This window comes from Octopus sinensis, linkage group LG4 (assembly GCF_006345805.1).
Source record: "Octopus sinensis linkage group LG4, ASM634580v1, whole genome shotgun sequence".
In the NCBI taxonomy this organism is placed as follows: Eukaryota; Metazoa; Mollusca; class Cephalopoda; order Octopoda; family Octopodidae; genus Octopus; species Octopus sinensis.
The window spans coordinates 44,585,371-44,604,308 of NC_043000.1; positions in this window are offsets into that span (position 1 = coordinate 44,585,371).

The following is an 18,938-nucleotide window of genomic DNA, read 5'->3' on the forward strand; positions in this document are numbered from 1 at the left end:
GAAAGCTAATGAGGAACATATAATGAGTAAAAAGGAAAATAAAAGATTAGCGAAGTATTTCAATTATTTCGTTAAGCAATGGAGATGACTCCCAACAAGTCTATCATTAAGGCATTTATTTCACTGTAATTTCATGCGTCTCAGTAATTAATCACAATAATTAATGTTTGTTACAATTCCTTCCCAAATTAAGTATAATTTCTACTTGTCTCCTGTCTAACATGCAACTGTTGCTCTGTTTCACGTACATTAAAAGTTCAATAAGATTATATATATATATATGTACGTATATCGTTGCACCTCATTCATGCGATGATAGCAGACATAGAAGTGTAGCGAATGAATACAAAAATATATTTATAGCGCGCACACACATACATGTAAGCAGACATATATAAGAAAGAATATCAACATAGAAACCAGTAATTCGAAGTATAAGAAATAATAACAGCGTTCGTGTATTTTCCAACTGTACAAGCAAAGGTAAATTAATCGTTGAAATATTTGCCGTGGGGAAAAAGTCGTATTTAGATTAAGAATGAAACATTAACTAATTTACGCATTCAATTCTCATCTTTTGTAAGAAGCGATAAATGTATATACGCATACATTCATAGATATATAAATATATACACGCATGTATATATATATATATATATATATATATGCATACAAAAATATATTTATAATACACACAAATGTACATATAGGCAAACATATATATATATATAACAAAGCACAATTACAAAAAAATATTGCTTACCTGTAGCAATACATCACACAAATTAGTAATTATATATATTTTGTTTGAAGCAAAGTGTACAAATTTAATATATTCGAATAAATGAATAGATTACACAACCCCAAAGAAGAAAAATCTATATTAATTATATTTAAAGACAAAACAGAGAATTGGGGAGAATTAAGATGATAATGTATAGACGATTGTACTATGAGTAAGAGAGAAAAAAGCCATTAATAGAACGCTAATGTATTTTTTCCGTAAATTTATTATCATCTCAAATGTTTTCATATGACTTTCATTCCGTTAGACTACCAACATTTTGTTGTGCATGATTTTGGAAGATAAAGTATATCACTGTTCAACTTATTCACACATATATGCATGTATATATACATTATATATATATATATATATAATATATATATATATATATATATATATTATATATATATATATATATATATATATATATATTATATATATATATATACATACATACATACGCATATGCTCAAAATTCTAGAGCAAACTTTATAGAATCTGGGTGAGTAGGAAATGAATGAAACAGCCGAAATTACTATCGTGTCATATTCAAAGTTATTTATGCTGAAGGGATTCCATAGAAGAATACAACAGACTTACACACAATAGGTGTGAAACAGGGTGATCATAAATGGAATGCTTTATGTGATAATGCTCCTATAATAGTACAATACTGTAAATTAAGAAGTTCCATCTAGAACAGGATATTGGTTATATTTAACATTCACATCATATCTCGACGAAACAATGTGGTAGTCTTTCATTTTTTATGTTTTAGCACAAGTATATATTGCTATGTATTAGGTCGTGAAGTATGAAATTTGTAGTAAGGTATGTGGTAAAGTATAACAGCTGCTCATTTCGCGCCATTATTATATTTTGACAATCTTCATTCTTTGTTAGAAAGCTGATACATCCATTTCTTTATTCTCATTTTGCGCTTTATAAAGTATTAATAAATCGAATTTTGCTTGTTTTGTTTAGAGCTGGATACGTCGGAAATTCGTACAGTTTTGAAATATGAGTTCTTTCTTGGAAATACAACATCACAGACAGCTGGGAATATTACTGCCAGACATCTAGTCCAGGATTTTAGTAAATTTGCAGTGGTTTTTAAGTTTCGTTATCGACAACAAATGGATAAACGATAAAATTCACGTCAGTGGCATTTGACCTCAAAAATAAAACCAGGCTTGGGGAAAATAGCTGAATATTCAAATTAAAGTGCTAGTAAATTGCAATAATTTTAATGCCTACTTAAAACTAGTTTTCTTATTTTATCACGTTTCTTGCATTGAACCGAGTACACAGCTGCTACTTAATTTATCGACCCTGAAATTATGAAAGGCAAAATTGACTTAGGTGGCATTTGAACCCAGAATGTGAAAATGGACAAGATGCCACCAAGCATTTTGCCCGGTGTGCTAACGATTCTGCCTGGTCGGCATTCTAATTCTATCAATAAATTAAGACTTACGCTTGTTATGTGGCAGCATATCATAATCTCTATTATTATGTCGTGAAGTACGAAATTTGTAGAAAAGGAAAACATGTTTGATAATATTTTATAAATACTAGGAACAGTTCTATTGATCAAAATGTGCACCATATTGTCAATACACTTTTGCTCCCCGGAACTGCAAAAGCCTGGCAATCTTGAGTCAATAAAATCTTGGTAAGCCTGTTTTACAGCATCGTCGGAATTTTGTATTTTCCTATCAAAAAGTTACGCAAATTTAGGAAGAAGTAGTAGTTAGTAGGGGCAAGATCAGGGGTGTATGGTGGATAATAGAGAACTTCCAGCTCCAAAGCATGTAAGTTCGCCAATATCATTTTTGCGATGTGTGTTCTGGCGTTGTCTTGCAAAAGATAGGAATGATTTGTTGAATAATATACACCGTTTTTGTAAGTTTCTGCATCATTTGATCTAATTGGCTGCAATATAATTCGGCCGAGATTGATGAGACAGGCTCAATGAAATGATAATGGATCACCACTGCGCCAGACCACCAAACAAACACCATCAATTTCTTTTCATGAATTTTGCTTTTTGACTGCGTTTTTGGTGGCCTGTCTTTATCCCGCTATTGTGCTGAACGTTTACGGTTGTTGTATTGGATCCATTTCTCATCACATATTACAATTTGATTAAAAAATGAATCCTTTTTGACGAGAAAGTAGCGCAATGCAGGCTTCCAAACGTTGCTGTTTCTGATTTTCCTTGAGTATATGTGGAACCCACTTATCCAACTTATTCACTTTTGAACTAGATGAGTCAATATTGGTTGCTTGCTAACATCAAGCAACAACGATAATTCACGGGCACTTTGAGATAGAGCTGACTCGGCAGTGGCTTTTAGTTCGTCATTATCCACCCATTTTTTCTGTCGACCGAGTTGCTCATTTGTGAGGTCAAACTTATCAAATCGAAGTTTGATACTGTATGCTGTGTAAGAAAATTAGAAAGAAATACCCCCTTAATATTCCGAGCTGTCTGTGATGCTGTATTTCCAAGAAAGAGCTCATATTTCAAAACTGTATGAATTTCCAAATTATCCAACTATAAACAAAACTAGCAAAAATGATTTATAAATACTTTATAAAGCGCAAAATGAGAATAAAGAAATAGATTTATCAGCTTTCTAACAAAAAGCAAAGATTGTCAAAATATAATAATAGCGCAAAATTAGCAGCTGTCGAAATTTACCACATACCTTACTATAAATCTCATACTTGATCGCCTAATACAACAGCCTTTAGTGTTCGTGAAATCAGTTGTTTATTCTGATATGAAAGTATGTGCCATTACTAATTTCCTTCAAATGATATGCTATGATACCGAAATTATTGTTGCATAGGCGTTTAAGACACATGGACTAGTCATAACTTACTGCATTGTAACATGCTTGTATATTACATCTACTTATTCTTCTATAATGTTTGTCCTTATCTATATAAATCAAAATACTGATATATAGTAAATCGCTAATAAAAAAGTCTTCTCATGACAAATTAAAGAAATATAGAAATAAATTTAACGAGCGTATTCAGCTATTTCTATGTTTCAGTCATAGGACTACACTCATTCGGCGGCAGCGTCTTGAAAGTTTTAATCAATCAAATAGATCGATTCTGTAAGTCTATTACTGCTATTAGTCAGTCTGCCTGTGTATCTATCTATCTATCTATCTATCTATCTATCTATCTATCTATCTATCTATCTATCTATCTATCTATCTATCTATCTATCAATCTATCTGTATGTCTGTCGGCCTGCTTGTCTTTAATATGTATGTCTGTCTATATATCTATCTATCGTTTTACAAATGGTGACACAAACAGGAAGACGGAAATTAAAGCGTGATGTTTATTGATGATCGGCAGATTATTATAAATCTACCAATTCCTAATAGAGGTACATGCGCACACATATGTTTAATCCATAATCGTTAGTCCGACAAAATTATTCTATTTCTCCTGTGACTTTGGAAGAGATAATTTAAATTATCTGGCAAGAAAGCAGGATAAGATGAAAGAATGGAAAATCATACATATACATATATATGTCTAAATACATACATATATTCACACATATATAGGCAAAACTCACATGCCCACACTCGCAGACATATATATATATAGCGAAATACATATCCATAATATAAATCGCTATTGATCGTATTGGATCTACAATACATAAGTCAACATAGCCACTTGATCCCTCATAGATCGGTGAAATATTTCAGATTAGCTCCAATCCAATAGTATAATATTAATCGTACGGAAACGATAGTAGGCTAAATAATTGCACACCCGTTTGCAAACGCGTCTTTGACATTTACATCTGTCCATGAGAAAATAAGAAAAAAACGTAAATAAAAAAATACATATTTATGAACCAAAATATTGAGAGCTAGCTCTCTTAATTATCCAACATTCTTCACCATGGCTATATAAAAATTCCAGATTCGAAAGAATATATGTTTCACAGAATGTTTTGTCATTTATTTAATATCAAATTTGGATAAAATTAGTATGTCTATGGTTCAGGTAATGGTGTATCTCAAGATATATCTGTAGCTATATAGTTTATTTGCAGTGGGAAATAAATGGCATAAACATCCATCGATTGACGCATCGTTTGAGATTCAAGTAAACAGATGCGGTGCTAAATGCTAAGGGACGCCTTTGATGAGGGGAAGTTTCATTATTAAAATGGTATGTGTGATAGGATACGGTGATGTAGGAAAATGCAGCATATTTTTTCTGTAATGACTTAAAGCAACAGGGGAAGATTAGATGTTATAATAGAATGTGGAGAGGATTAATATTAAGTATATAAATACAACATATCAAACAACGACGCATGGAGTTACAGTGAACTTGACAGGATAAGATTGACTGAGGAGGATACAATAAATATGATCGAGACAGAACGTGGTTGTGAGCACATAAACACATATGTTACAGGGTCTGGCTAAAAAGCTGCTTCCCAAAGTCTGTGCAAAGACACAAATATTAAGCTTTGCAATTTCCAATATGTACAAAGTCCAAATGGTCACGCCTCAACTGTATTTCTTGCTGAGATTTGCCAGATGAGAGCTAAAGGGCGTTAAGCAACAGCAACTAGACGCTGACGTAGAATACAGAGGAAACTGGGAGAAATAGAGGTGGATGACAGCAGAACATATAAACTTGTACTGGTTTTCCAGAAAGTGTGAATTCATCAAGAGAAGCATAAAATCTAATACGAAAGGCAACATTTAGTGAGAGAGAGGAAGAGAAGTTTCAAAAGTGGTTTGTTGTTGATATATAGCGTTAACAGTAACAGAGAGAAAGGAGGTGTATAAAATGCACAATGCATGAATACATGCTGTGTGTGGATAGGAGGGTGCGCGTGCGTATAAGTGTATAGAGTGAGGGAAGAATAGTGGAGAGACAGATGATTATAGTTTGTTCAAGGTATAACTGAACAGGTAGAAAATAGATAGATATTTGAATTAATTTAGGGATGGTCAAACATAGATACATTAGGTGAGTGAAAATACAATATATTGCAAGACATGTCTTTAGCCCACCTACAGTACCAATATTAAACATTTGTAAAAATATGAACACACACGTGAATTTTTAATGTCGATATGCATGCAGTACTTATAGCGCTTCACCTGAATACAATGATAGCAAGATTAACTTGTTGATTGCACCATTTATAGAAAGCGCTAAATGACGATGGGAATGCTGAAATGCAGGTTTTAAGAATGCTGAAAGGTAAAAATCTTAGGAGATGTACTCTGTGTCTGTGTTGAAATTTTTGTTTTATATTTTATATTTATAAAGATTCCATCTTTATCTTCTCTTCTACAATTCCAAATATGACTGCAACCAACGCAGCTTATGTTTTCCGTCGTTAGATATGCTTTGTGCACCATGTTATCTTGTACAACTGTATCAGCTTATTTCAAATGCATAGTCAGCTAATGATAATCTGTTTTCTGTAGCCTCAAGCAACCTACACACCAAGAGGCAAGAAAGGGTTGCAATGTCACAACTTTTGTCGATATATATCATTACCATAAGAATAAAATATACTTCGAAATATACACACCGTAACGACTATATTGGCGATATAGTGATTTCGACAATTTAGGAACGAGTGGATAGCCTTTAAACAATTACGAAAATAATTCCATTCATGAATTTGTATTCCTAAAATGTCGAAAACACCAACACAAGTATAGTACTCTCGAATTTCAACTATTAAATGAAATAGTGTTATGCTAGTAGCAGGTATTACATACTTTATTTGACCTAGTTATAGAACAATGAAGGAACAAATTCACCCACACAGATACAACAGATGCTGCTTGCATTAAAAAATTAAAATCACACACATATTATATCATATGAACCGAGAGTACCATAGCTGGTAAATATGTGAATACGTCATTAAAAAGAAACATAATCAAACAGTATATCACGTCATACCACATGCGCCAATACTATATATAAACTCATCGCTACAATATATTGCAAAAACACAAGAATGAAACACCTTTTCATTTGTATTCATCTTCAAACTACAGCCTGTACTTCAATGAACTGACGTAATGAAGAAATTTCTACGTAAAAATAAAAATTGTATTCCTCAGTATTATTGCATCAGATGCACAAATACAATCTGGTCGTTCGTCTACTCAACCTTTAGGAAGTCACAGTGATACAAAACTGATTTACGTAGTTCTGATTTTTAAAAATCGCTTCCAGAAATTCTGAATGGTATTATTATATCCATTTTGAATTTCATTTTTGTATACAATTTATATTTTTCTTCAGCTCTGAAAGTCTGTTGCATATATTACGCCACTAATATTTACATCAACCGTTGGTTACTTTCGACACATCAATTTACTTAATTTTAAACTATGTTATTCACAGGTAATTCAGCCGTGAGTTATCTGCTTTTCTTTCACTGTGTTGTTTAATAACGTATAGGAAGATATGGGTATGTTCAAAGAAAAATCTACTGCAAGAAACGATCTGGAATTGATGTCAACGCCTGTTTGAATTGCGTTTGACTTAACATTTGCATTAATGTTAGTGATGGGAATTTGCATTTACAAGGCTAATTGCCATTTGCCTACTGGAATATTAATGAGTAAATGTAGTTTGAAGGTACACATATATAGAGCCTAGAGAATTATTCAGCAGTTCTCAATTACCATTTATATATTCCCAAGTCATTATTTCGAAGCAGCTGTTAAAGTAAGATAAAGAACATTCATAATTCATTATCAGCATTGAGAAAATTGTGAAGTTTCGTCGATTCGCTACATTAGAATATTTATCGAGAGGTGTGCTAAATTTATTTCGTATGATTTTTTAATGTATTTGTATGCACTTGTGCGGTGGATGGGTGTGTGGATATGATGGCATGATGGTTAGATGTGGTGAGTGCTCAGTATTATCTTCAGTGTGTTTTCTATGTGTACATTCATAGGCAACACTTTTGAAAGGAAATTGGATGCCATTACATATACCTGAAGGTGAATTGTTTCATTGACAAAACTAATTCATTTTATGACATAATAGATAATCGAATGTTTGTTAAGAACCGTGCAGTGTTAAGAACTTTAATCACTACCATGTTGAAAAAAGGAAATGTTTTCTCCCCAAAGAAATCAAGGTAACTAGTTTTGCTTTTTATTTTGTTGTATAAATGAGAGAATGGGTACAATTCTATTGGAAACGTAAGTTAACAATTTACCGTTGACATCATACATGTAACGACCACAAAAACACAATAATGTTTTTAATTATCTTTTTGCTTTTATTTACTTGTTCTCTGTAACAAACATTTTTGCAAGAATTCTGTTTGAAAAGTTAAAAGGAATTTTGAAGTTACGTATATATGTATATCAGCAATGAATATTTTGGTTAAATACATTTATGGCAAACAGTTTGCAGTTTTAACACTGTGTTTGGTTAGTTTGTTGGCATTTTTTTGAAACAAAATGGTAGAAGCGTTACCAATCAGGCTTTTACATTTGCTTTTAGAACTGGAGCTGAAGGGCGTAAATATTTTCTGTTGTAGAGCAAGAAAAAATATTTATTCAGCTTGTATCTGTGATCTTTAGAAACACTTGATAAAATAAGTTGTGCTTGAAAACGAATGAATGAACATAAAATTAGACGCGTCACCAATCAAGTACTGTATACATTTGCTTTCAAATTTTAAGTAGAAGGGCGTAAACAGGAAATGAGTTGGATTAAGAGATGGGCATAACATTAGGCTTGGCTGGAGTTTAGAAATGTTGAAAGGTGATATGCTTGCGTTTAATAGATGACATGTAGAATAGGTAATACTGTATGGAATGATGTAAGTGAAGTGTGAAGAATACGAGTTGTTATTTGTTCATTGATTTTTAGTTTCAAAATTTGGTTGTTTTGGCAGTTTATTGAAATTTGTATCTTATTTTCTAAAAGTGTGATGTGACTTGCGTGCAGAGAATTATGTCTACATTATTGTTGGTAACTAATAAATTGAAGTATTTCTGTAGATTATTAAAATTAATATCCTATTCAAAGAAACAAGTAATTATTTTTTGTTGTGGGTGTGACTTGTTGACTAATGTTATTGACTTAGCTATGCTGATGAGTTTTCGTTGATGGAATTCTGCCGGCATGCGAATAAAGACTCAGTTCTCTTTTTTACTCCTTTCTTAATCTTAATTAACATTTACCCGAGTATTTTCATGCTTATAAAAATGGGAGTATGACTAATCATTCTAACACTTAAAACCTTACAGATATATTAAAGTTTTAAATATATAATATTGGTTGGTGGTTAATTTTATATTCTTCAAGGATAACGATGAATGTGTTAACAAATATATGTGAATTTTCACATCAACTGCACAAATGCAACCTAACGGTAAGGTTCAGAGTTTACTATAAAACTGTATAAAACTGTACGCTGGATTTAGATTACAAGACCGAATGAAGTAAAATGGAAATTTTGCGTGAGCATATTCACAAGATAAAAGTGCTGAAAAAGTTTGAAAAAGTTTATTTAATTTACTAATATACTCAAAACTAATGCAAATATCATACATGTATTGATAGTTTTCATTTTATTTTGATATTCTCGATTGATGTTTACGATTAAAATATTCAAATCTTTTTTAAAATCTCATAGTATTCCATAGATGTGTTTCTTGGTAACTATGTCTTTGCAATTCAAGCCATTATCAGATTTGATAAACCTGAAAGCGCGAATAATCTTCAAGAAATACCAAAAACAAGTTGTGTATTACACGATGCTGGCATTTAATCGCACTTTGTAAAAATACAGCATACATTACGCATATAATAAAGAATATGCTAAGAAGCTTAAGAAGAGATATGAATTTTGGTGCTTCTTTTTTCGCCTCTTTTATTCAGGAATTATCTAACATGTGTATCGCAGCAATAGTTTATACAGTAGAGCAGCAAAAATATTATTTTCAAAACATTTAAGCGTTTGTCTAGTGGTTAATGAAGATGTTGCGCTTCAAGTCTGCCTTAACGGAAGAAATCTATACTCGAAAATATTCCCTCTACTCGGATTTTCAACCGGCTAGAAACTGCAAATAAATCTCTCTCCGCACACAAACTATTGGAAAAGCAAATGTAGAAAGCTACTTATAGTATGTGTATGTGTGCATAATGTGTGTGCATGTGAGTGTGTGTTTGTTTGTGTATGAGAGTGTGTCTGTTTGTGTATGTGTGTGTGTATTTGTGCGTTTCGTCTATGTATAATCATACGGAACGAAGGTCCGGTCTTAATTTTAAGCATTAATGGATATTCATGTGGAGAACAATGAATTATTTTCACAAAGAAACGCTCACATTTACTTTGAAGTTCCACAACTATCGGTTTTGTGAAATTGTTACTACTCGATTTTTTGACACTGGTTTTATATCACAGCATAGGTGGAGAACAATATCTGATTTGTGGTTTAAATAAACTTAAAGAAAGTAAAAAGTGTAGGAATGTTAACTGAATTGAGGACTACATTCTTAATATTTGGAACTACAATATTTGTGACTGGAGAAATGTAGGGATGGAAGAGAGGTGAAATGAGCGCATAAACTGCTAGAGAGTGATTTTGAACATATCTTTTGTATAAAAGGATTTTAGAGGCGACCTATGTCGATTACTAATTGCTTCTTTTAACCAAAGTCTCTCATGCGTAAAGTTATGCAACTATAGAGACGACACTGGCAGCTCTCCGAAAGAGTACATACACACACACACAAACGTATATATATATATATATATATATATATATATATATATTATATATATATATATATATAATATATATATATATATGTATATGTATATATATTATATATATGTATATATATATGCATATATATATATATATATATATATATGCATATACCATATATGCGCAGGAGTGGCTGCGTGGTAAGTAGCTTGCTAACCACCCACATGGTTCCGCTTTCAGTCCCACTGCGTGGCATCTTGGGCAAGTGTCTTCTGCTATAGCCCCGGGCCGACCAATGCCTTGTGAGTGGATTTGGTACACGAAAACTGAAAGAACCCTGTCGTATATATGTATATATATTATATATATATATATATATATATATATATATATATATATATATATATATATATATATATATATATATGTGTATGTGTGTGAGTGTTTATGTGTCTGTGTTTGTCCCCCTAGCATTGCTTGACAGCCGATGCTGGTGTATTTCCGTCCCCGTCACCTAGCGGTTTGGCAAAAGAGACCGATAGAATAAGTACCGGGCTTACAAAGTGGCCGCAGTCAAATGACTGAAACAAGTAAAAGAGAAAAGAGAAAAAGTAAAGATACCTGCATTCATAAATACCAGTGTATACGTATACATAATTGCATAATAAATGTATAAATGTAAGCAGCAATGTTACTATCAAACTTTGCTTTGCATGTACATATGCACACGCAGACTCACTCGCCCACTCATTCACACACAAGCAAACACATACACATATATCAATAGTTAGATCGCTTGATAAACAAATAAATCAGTAAACAAATAAAACGATCAAGACAATAAAGCGGGGAATGTAATACTGCAACCATTATTCCTTTCATCGATTTATTCTATACACTGAGATGGATTCACTTCCGTAATAATGGTGCATTTTCTGGGTGTTTGTGTTGCATCGAATATTATCCGATTAACTGGACGCTATTCACTCTTTAGCCACCTGTTTCAGCGGACTTTGCATGAATGTTGAGTGAGGCATTCGCCTGCATTTTTTGTTGTCACTTCACGTGAAATGTATTAAATGATAAACTTCGTGAACATTTTATACATTTTTACAATGCTTTTATTTGCCGGTAACTGCAATCTGCATTTGCTGATCCAGATTTTTATGATCGTATACATTTATCTATGCAAATAAGGCTACTTTCATGTGTCAATGTATACATATATGTGCGAATATATCACTCTTTACCCTTTTACTTGTTTCAGTCATGTGACAACGGCCATGCTGGAGCACCGCCTTTAATCGAGCAAGTGGACCCCGGGACTTACTCTTTGTAAGCTCAGTACTTATTCTATCGGTCTCTTTTACCGAACCGCTAAGTAACAGGGACATAAACACACCAGCATCGGTTGTCAAGCAATGGTAGGGGGACAAACACAGACACACAAACACAGACACACAACACAGACACGCATATATATATATATATATATATATATATATATATATATATATATATATACATATATACGACGGGCTTCTTTCAGTTGCCGTCTACCAAATCCACTCACAATGCTTTGGTCGGCTCGAGGCTATAGTAGAAGACACTTGCCCAAGGTGCCACACAGTGGGACTGAACCCGGAACAATGTGGTTGGTTAGCAAGCTACTTACTACACAGCCACTCGTGTCTTCGGGTGCGAGTGTATTCATACGAAGTTGATGATTTCACTTGGTGGTTTAAATTTTCCCACGCAATATTATCTTTCAGCTGTTAATAGAAATATATGCTCGGCAATAAATTAATCTTATTGGTGGCATTTGTTTTTATTTTCCTTCTTTTGAAATTGAGCAGTTAAAGTGGGCTAACTTCTCATGCGCATTTTTTCAGAAACAACATCTGTCATACTATTTAATGATTTTATCACATGTACAATAATTTCATCAATGTAACAAATAACCATATCTTCTATGGCTGCTTATTTTTTTAAATTCGATTTTTCTGCAAATCTAAGAACCGTTACCATTTGTATAAGCATATAATTGTATAAGCATATAACTAAGTTTTCGTTGTAGCGATCAGGTGACATTTGTCTGGGAAATGCTATTTTAGACTGACAAGCAAGGAGCTTTATATGATTATCCTAGATGTACCTGTGAAAGACAGCAATAGGACACCAAATACTATGCTATACATTCCAGTCCCTTCTCATCACATCACTCGAAAAGAAATCGAGATAAAAAACACAAAAGCTTGAAATAGAAATTCGCATCAGTAATAACGGGTAAAACTTATAAAAATCTCATATCAATAATAAATGAGTACTTGGTTTCAACAAAAAATATAACATATTCGCCTTATAAATTTATCGTTGCTCAAATAATATTTCATAAACACTGACTACATGCTACAGAATACAATTTGAAGTTCATAGTTTCAGTCATAAAATACAAACGCTGCATCGAAAATACTGTACATAGTCATTACTCTACGAACCAACACAAATCACAAAGTAAATATTCTACATAATAGAATACCAAATAAAATCTCCACAACATATACAGCATATATTCCACATAGACATATCCTTATAAAATAGCACAATATAACTGTTATAATAAGATATCCGATATTATAACATACTCTATACACCATAACCAACCAATATTATTGATATCCTATGCCAGTGTTTCCCAACCAGTTTTCCCCACGGTCACCACTATAAATTTCTACCGGCGATTGGGGAAAAACTATATTTTTAATGTAAAGTATACTAGCCATCTCAATATGGCTAACCACTAAGGTTAGGTGTTACTGTAGCTTTTAGCCCCAGGAAATCATCGTCTCCAGCTGGCTTTGGGCACACTTTCTGTGCCCTTATGGTATTTGCAAAATGTGCCTAAAGTCAGCTGGAGACGATGATCTCTTGGGGCTAAAAGCTACAGTAACACCCACCCTTATTGGTTAGGCATATTGAGATGGCTAGTATACTTTACGTTGTCGAGCGGTTACTGTTTACATCTCGTTCAGAGATGTATTATTGCTATATTTTTAATATTTTACCACAACTAATTAAAACAAAAGAATGTACCGGTAACTTTTTAAAGTACTGAGTACAAACGTGTACATTATTGACTAAGAAAAAGGAACGATTTTTACAACTCCATGTCTCACAAAATAAAGGATCCTCCACCTAAGTACAGTTTTTCCAGGCTGCAGCTGTGGTATGAATGCTCCACATTGGGAATTACCGCTCTACGTCAATGCCACGCAAAATTTTGGGAAATAATATTTTCCATTACGATGTAATTCTTCATATATTCGCTTGGAAACGATTTGGAGAAGGTTATTTGTGGAATGCATTGGAATATAGATCTCTTCTGTAAGGATTGATATGTAGTTAATTAATAAATACGCAACACAGTATCTGGTCCAATAGTACGACGCTACCCATCATGATCCTGCTGGGAATTTGGAGCATCAGCAGAGTAGTAATCTGTGTTTATACAGATCTAGTATACGAAGGACTTTGAGGTGCAGTCGAAGTGTGTATATCCATGTGGTGCTGTTGTTAAGACGGCATCACTAAAAACCACAGCCTCTGTAATACACGAACAACACTGCATAATAAAGCAGTTATAAAAGGAAAATGATCACCTTTCCAATGAACGAAAACAACTGACACGTCATATATTCTCCACAAGTAGACGCAATATTTATGTATCATCACAACAGTAAATGAAAATGTACAAAAGTGATGTAATATGCAAGTGCAATTATAAATTCCGAAACTGCAATGCTGCCTACACACTATGGAAAAGATGTTGCACCTGGTGGTGCACTGAAAACTCGCATGAAATAGCTACAAACAATACCAAATATAATGGTAATAATTACGATGATGTCGATGACAACAATAGCAACAACAACAACAACAACAATAACAATAATAATAATAATGATAATAATAATAATAATATAATAATAATAATAATAATAATAATAATAATAATAATAATAATAATAATAATAATAATAATAATAGTAAAAATAATAATAATTACCATAATTATATTAATAATAGTGTTAATAATAACCATTACAGTAAAAACCAGACAATAGTTAATCACGTTTAATAGTTCTAAAATTGAAAGTTCCCCTCTAATTTCATTCAACCTTGACAATTAATGCAACTTCATTAAGCAAATTTATTAGGGTGTTTAAGTCTCTTTGAATATATTAAAGAGAAATCTGTTGAGTCCATTAGCAAATTGAAGATGAACATTTGCGCATGTGAAAACTTTCAGCGCTTAAGATCGTATGATATTCGTTTATGTTCAATTACATTTCTCCAGATCATACAAGACAAATCGATTCTACTCTATTGTGCATAGACAAACAATAAATATTTAGTTGAATGCGCAATGAAGTTTCTATACAGCGTTCTGGTAATATGATTACGTGAGATCTGGTCTAGACCAATGGTACTAGCAGAAACTATTCCCAGATTGATATTGTAGTTTATTTCAGTATTAGTATCAGTGGCAATAAATATGCTTTTGTGGTTTAACTCCAAGTTATCTCCGGCTGACGAAATCTATCTGCAGTTATGGAAATTTAATCATTCCGGAGAGCACTAAGTGTCAAAGCATTCGTCATAAATTACTTTTCCCTCTGTTTTCAAGTTTATCCACTGTGAATTATTTGGTTGCATTTTTTAGCAAGTCGTGTGATCTCTGGAATTTGCAGTTTTTCGTATATCAGTAAATGAAGCGATATCATCATGGATATAATTCAGTTCCGATGGAAAGATTTAAAAACCGACTGCAGACACACATTATTTCACAAAGTTAAATAATGTCGATCTTCAGCTATGATAGGAAGAAAGAGACATCTTTCGGAATTTACATTTGTAGTTGAATCCACATATAACTTTGTTGAACAAGTGGTTGAATTTTGTAATCGAACACTGCCAAAGTTATTCATTAAACTTGAGAAATGTTCAACACGAGGAAGAATTATGTTCTATAAACTAAACACTGCTGACGTGAATAGTACCAATATATCGACTATTTCCGGGAATCCTAATTCTACATAACCGAGAGAGAGAGAGAGAAAGAGAGAGGCGAGAAGAAGAGAGACAGACACAGAGAAAGTGGATTATTTTCATGCAGGTAAGCTTCTAATAATTTTAGACAGTAGGGACCATATGCAAAAACAGATCACTGATGAATATAATAGTTGGAAGTCCAAAACATACATAGTGTTCCAGGTTAAATATATCATATACGAGTGATATAACAGATAAATTCTTATATTTACCCATTAATACACAGATGTTAATGTAGGTTTATATATACGTATGCTTGATTAAATGTTTGTGAATGCATCTATGATTGCCTGGGTTGTTTTACATTAAGATTTACTGACAAAAATGCAACGGTCTCTATATGAGACTGGATTTCTATTTAACCTAAGGTGCATATATGTAAACTATATTCTTATATAAGTATGCATATATACATATATATATATATGCACATACATACATATATATATATATGCACATACATACATATATATATGCACATACATGCATATATATATATATATGCAACTTCATTCAGGAAATTTATTATTTTAGAACTATTAAACTTTATATATATGTATTTCATAAATCGACTTGCCTAACTTGATTCTGATTACATATGTATGTGTGCATGTCTAAGTGTTTGTATGTGTGTGTGCTTGTGTTTGTAAATTTGTGTATTCCTATATGATGTGGGTGTTTGCGGATATATATATATATATATATATATATATATATATACGCAACGCGCTCACACATATCCAAGTATATGGGTATATACATACAACTAGATATACGCGCATACGCACACGTATGGACGAATATATACATATATATGTATAGAAACTCATATACGCAGTTACGCACGTATATATATATATACATAAATATACGTACATAGCATAGATAAATATATGCATAGATTAGGAAGAGGGTTAAACATTTGTGTGCACGGACACGATATGGGCTTCATTAGTCTAGTCGTCACCGCACTCCTATCTTGTACGTTAATGCAGTTAAATAAAAGCCTTTAACCCGTTCATACTTAGTCGATAGATTTTGGATATAGTCCTTTAATTATGAGTGTCGATGAAGAACTTGCGAAGGAACACCGTGTCATCGACTTGTAAGACACGAAGATATGAAAATGAAAACAGAAATGTCATGCCAAATTTGGAGAAGCATTTTGCATGCATCAATAAAAATAGTAAATCATTTTGCTTATTGGCATATTTCACTCAGTCATTACAAAGCAAGCAACGTGAAACACCACTATGAAACAAATCAGCAAAATATTTTATGATCAGCTTAAATTAGAATAAAGGACAAACAAGTTAACACCATTGAAAGACCACTAAATGACCAATAGTTACTTTTGGGAATGTTCAGCAAGGAACCCGTTACGAAGACTGAAGCCAGTTTTACTATATTGTGGAATGTTGCTCGGGCTAAACGCTCATATTCTGATGGCGAATTTATCTAAAAGTATGTAGCTACAATTTTTGCATTGTTAGAATCAAATAACAGAGGACTTCAGCAACTAATTGCTCAAGTATCAGACCACGCCGCACTACAGAAGAGCTCATCTCTCAAACCAGTGCAGGGTAAAGATAAGATTATAGCTTATCTTACTTAGACAGCTTTCAACTTTTCAAGTAAAATAAGTTTTTCAGAGAGACATATTGATAACAAATTTCAGGCGCTTGCCCAATCTAAGAAAGAGTAACTTTATTCCCTGGAAAAATACAAGCATAAACTATAAGGAGTGCTTGATAATTTCGAAGCCAAATTTGATGATTTGCTGAAGATGAAACCTTACTTCATCCTCTGGTCAATCACTTCTTGGTTACCCAATACGCAATGATGGTTACTCAATTTGCAAACCCCTCGACACGGAACCATATGCTGTAGAAATTGAACTAATTGAATTAGAGGAGGTCAAATCATGATCCATAAATCCCAGACTACACCACAGTTTTGGAATTAAGTTACTGAAGTCAACTACCCTGGAGTGAAGAAACATGGTGTGTGACTCATTTTTGCAGCTCAACGTACTGGTGTATGTTGTAAATCACTGTACACTGTAATGAAATTTATGAAATTAGCTGACAGAAATCATTCGTACATGCCAACATTTTCAAACACAATGATCGAGATGAAAACCCACACGACTTGTACTAACAGTAAATAGTAACTTTAACAGACTAACATGTGTTGCATTGCCCGTTTGTCATACAATATTACTCCTAAGTTATTAAGGAACCCCTAATTTTATAAGTTTGCTCTTTCGCTTATTTTTCCTTATTTTTACTAGGCACTTCTATACACATATATTCATTTCTCTCTTTCCGTGTACATATATATTATTCGCTTTAGACTGCGGCCATAATAGAGCCACGCTTTACAAGCTTTTAATTGATACCTGCAATCTCAGTTCTTATTTTGTCAAGTGTGGTACTTATTTTATCGAGCTAAGTTACATGAAAAAAAAGACAATTTATTTCATGTCATACGGCGCTCAAACAACTAAACTTTATTGGACGTAGCTCTCACATTAAGCAATTTCGGTCATACCTATTGTAGACCAATATTTATAAAGTGCATTCCAAAAGTTTTCATACTGTTTCAGGAGAGGCAGTTTTAACTGTCCTGGACTATTGAAATTTTAATTTATCTTTACTAAACATCTGACAAGCTGATGTGCCGACTTGGATTGTTCCAGATTAAAGGAGACATTTGCAACAGCATTTTGAAAACATCATGCTAAACACTATTTGACACAGCTGACTAATTTGAAGAATGCAAATGTGTGAAGATAATTTAGGAACTTGCTATGAAATAAGGTTTTGTGTCAAAATGGGCAAAAAAATCAACAGAATGTTATAAATTGCTTCAGAAGACCTATGGATTTACGTGTATGTCTCAAACCTATGATTATCGTTGGCTTAAGTGGTCAGGTAAAACAAGCCCGTTGCGAAACACATAACGATCCTCTTTTTTGACCGTAAGATCATTATCTACATCCACCGAGTTCCCTCTGGTCAAACGGTCAATAGAGAGTACTTTATGGATGTTTTGAGTGATTTCGGAAAGAGATTTTGTTGTTAAAAGATAGTGCACCTGCACCACCGCAATACACAAATCCACAATTCCATTCTTGTAGCCAATTTCCCGACAGATATCGCCATCACCCAGCTTGGAATGCATATCTTGTTCCCAGTGATATTGCAAACTGCAGGAGAAGATGAAGGAGACTATGCCAAGAGTCCAGTATACCATTATTA